Source organism: Mandrillus leucophaeus, unplaced genomic scaffold (genome assembly GCF_000951045.1).
Source record: "Mandrillus leucophaeus isolate KB7577 unplaced genomic scaffold, Mleu.le_1.0 Scaffold1102, whole genome shotgun sequence".
Classification (NCBI taxonomy): Eukaryota; Metazoa; Chordata; class Mammalia; order Primates; family Cercopithecidae; genus Mandrillus; species Mandrillus leucophaeus.
This window is the reverse complement of record NW_012099233.1, coordinates 55256-58937: the sequence shown is the minus strand read 5'-3', so window position 1 is coordinate 58937 and position 3682 is coordinate 55256.

Below are 3682 nucleotides of genomic sequence, written 5' to 3'. Positions count from 1 at the left end.
CCCTACGCCCCTCAGTCGAATTCTTTCTTCTGAGAAGGCAAGAATTGAGACTGCTGCAGACCTGTAGGGATTTGCTGCCAGTAACAAAACCAATAGGACAATTTGCTGAGGCCTGGGAGGTACCATCTCCACAGAATCCCTGATTTCTCAAAATAATGTTGAGATCTAAGGTTTATTTTGCTGTATAAGTCCTTTTCCGGAGTTTTACTTGCATCCAACAAAGAAGATGAGTTTTTCTGGATCCATGATAATGGAAAGCAGGCAACTCCTTTCTGGAGTTTCAGCTTGCTTCCAACAGGGAAGATGAGTTTTGAGTTTTTTTCCTGCTTCTAGGATGATAGAGAGCAGTCTTTGACCTGGGTCGTATTCCTACATAAGTAGCTGAAATGGGGTTTGTCTTGGAAATTCTCCTTAATGACTAAAAGTTAAAATAAACTACCAGCTGGTCTTGATTTCTCCTTACCATTAGAGTGCTCAGTAGTCTTACAAATTGTGCAATCATTTGTTTTGCTTAACTTTTTTTTCTTGTTTATTTGTTTGGTTCTGTTTTTGTTGTTTTAGTCTTTTTTCCATTGGGTTTGACCACTCTACTTGACTTGGTCAAATCTGAAGGAAAGTTCTGAATTATGAGGAAAAAGACCTCTGAATTGGCTAAATTCCTGAAGTTGGGGAAAAAAAAAAAAAAAAAGAAAAATCAGCCATCAAAACAAGAAAGTATTCAATTACCTGAAGGGCTTTATTTACATAGCAAAACAACCCTTTGCTAGCCAAGCCAAACTGAAAGAGCAGTAGTGGTTGCCCCATGCTGTAGTTCAGTAGCTAAGGTTCTGCCCTTTTTCCACCATGGCAGCCTGGGTTGGTTTCCTAAATAAAGTCCTTTCTGGTTTGATATTTGTATTACATTTGATATATTAGAAGTTTGTCCCACCTAAACCATGGTAATGTAACCAAAATGCAGGTTAGTTGCTTGTTGCTTGCAGAGTCCAATTAACAAAAGTGAAGTCTGTTATAAAGAAAGTAATTTATTTCCAAAACTAGCTTAGGGGAAGAAATGCAGGTGTCCTCCATATGACTTCACTTTTAAAAGGCAGGGGAGGAAGTGAGCAAGGGTGGTGGCCGGGGGTCCATGCTAGCTCTTGTGCGTTATCTACTGGGCAATCAGCATGTGACTGCTGGCACCTTCATGGGCAGGCTGTTATCTCTTGAGATAACCCCCTAAAGAGTGAGAGTTCCACAGTGGGCATGTTTGGTTTATAAATCAACTGTTAATTCTCAAGTTGACTTTCCAGTTTGAGCATGTAGTTAGATGAACTTGCACTGTAGGGAGAGTCTGGTAATGGGGAGATAAAAGGCTATATTTGTATTCCTAAAAGCCTAAGTAGGAAGTGGGGAACTGAAGGAACAAGAAAAGAAGAGAGAAAAAAAGAATTGATGTCTCAGGAAAATGGGTGTACTCGGTTACAGTAATGAGATTTTAAAAGATTTTAAAAACTCAGTGGTTAAAAGTCAGCTTGATTAAATGTTAAAATATATATGGTGTCAAAATTTGGCATGAGGGTTATAAAGTTATAAACGTAACTCAAAAGATAATTATCCTTGTGTAATTTTTTTTGATAAATAAGTCATTTATCCTGAGTTATTGGCAACATTCATTTATTTAACCTTAAGCTTCTTACTTAGGTAAACACCTGAAATTCACAGGCTATATAAATGATTAACAGAAAAATACCTTTAAATTATGATTATTACAGTTTTCATAAGTAACCTAGGTAAACTATTAAAAATAAGTTAATTAGGTAAATGTAATGGAAGAAAGGCTTGTAAATAAACATAATATAATTTAGAATCTAAAGTTACATTACATAACAGGCATTAAATGTCTGGGTCATTCACAATTAAAAATTACAGAAAAACATTTTGCTAAGAACATGTTCTTATTTAAAGGAAAATAATTTTTGTTGAATTCAAAGGTTATTTAAAGGTTATGAAACAAGATAAAAGGGACCACTAAATAAGAGAGATATAAAGAAAGTTAAAAATCTGAAGAAATATTTTTGGTAAGAAAGGTTAAAAGGAAAATTTTATATGAGAAAAAAATCTTGCATGGTAAATGTTTGTTCTAAAATAAAATGGCTGGGTGCAAATGGCTCATACATGTAATCTTAGCACTTTGTAAGGCTGAGGTGAGCAGATTGCTTGAGCCTGGGAGTTCCAGACCAGCCTGGGCAACATGGTAAAACCCTGTCTATACAAAATACACAGAAAATTAACTGAGCATGCTGGTGCACATCTATAGTCCCAGCTACCCGGGAGGTTGAAATGGGAGGATTGCTTGAGCCTGGGTGGGTCAAGGCTGTAGTGAGCTGTGATCATGCCACTACATCCCAGCCTGGGTGACAGAGAGAGAGACCTTGTCTCAAGGAAACAACAACAGCAGCAACAACAACAACAACAAAGAAATCTTAAAAAAAAGAAAAAGAAGATAAAATGACTGGTTATTTAGGAAAGAAGGATGTTTAGGATAAAACAGGAAGTCTAGGCATGTCATAAATGGCTTGTGTAGGTCATAGTAAGGTTTGTAAAAAGAGACTTTATGAGAAAAGAATTTATTTGACCAAGTTGGCTATAATTAAAAGGAAATTAGTCTTTCTAGAGATTGTGCTTTGATATTAAAAATACGCTAATCCACTCAAGAATGGGCTGGAAGAATAAAGTTTTCTTAAGATATTAATTTACTCTAAATTTACCCCAGATTTCAACTTTTATTGAATCTCACTGTTTTCACCTTTCTCTCCCCTTCAAGAAGTCCTGAGATAATAGCTCTCTCCAACTTTCTTGTCAGCTTCTATAATTTTTTTCCTCAGGTTCTAACTGCTACTGTGACATGATGCTAAAAGTGTTTTATCTTAAAAATCTAAAGGAAATATTTTCTTCCAATATAGCGGTCTGTGCTCTTGGCTTGAAGTTGTTCTATGAAACCGAAAATTTTCACTTATGACCCAAGACACACCCTTCCTATATCTAACTCATTCAAGTACCGTTTTCATTAGTTTTAACTTGAAGGCTATCTAAATGGACTTTCCATAGGGAAAAGCAATCACTGCAGAAGGTCTTTTATTTATTTTTTGCCTTTTGGCAACTGGTCGAACAAACAGATTTTATGTTTTATTGAAACAATTCCTATGTCATTGTTATTACGTTTTTTATTTGCCTAGGAAAACTGAGATTAAAAAAATTAAAGTTATTAACATTCCATATAATGTTCTGTATTGCTTTTAAAGTCCTTGTTCTGTTGAGTTACAGGACTTTGACTCCCGCATCTAAGAAGGACACCAAGTCCTGCTAAATCTTAAACACTGAAAGCTTCTAAAACCTTATCTTCAGAACCGGGAGAAGATGATAATCAAAAGAAACTGCACTCATGAGACACAGTGCCAGAAATTGAAACTATTTTACCCCTCAGAGTCCAGGGGCTATTGTGGAAGATGTGGGTGCCTGAGATTGTAAGAGCCTATTTTGAAAGATAAAATTGGTTCAGAGTTTCTCTATAAACATCAGTATCAAAGCCTCACTGATGCGAGACTAGCCTCTGAGCCCCTGTGTCAGACTAGCAAGGTTTTCTTGGAGTATTAACCCACTTTTTCATTAAAAAATTATAAAATGTTATAAAAAGATTTATGGA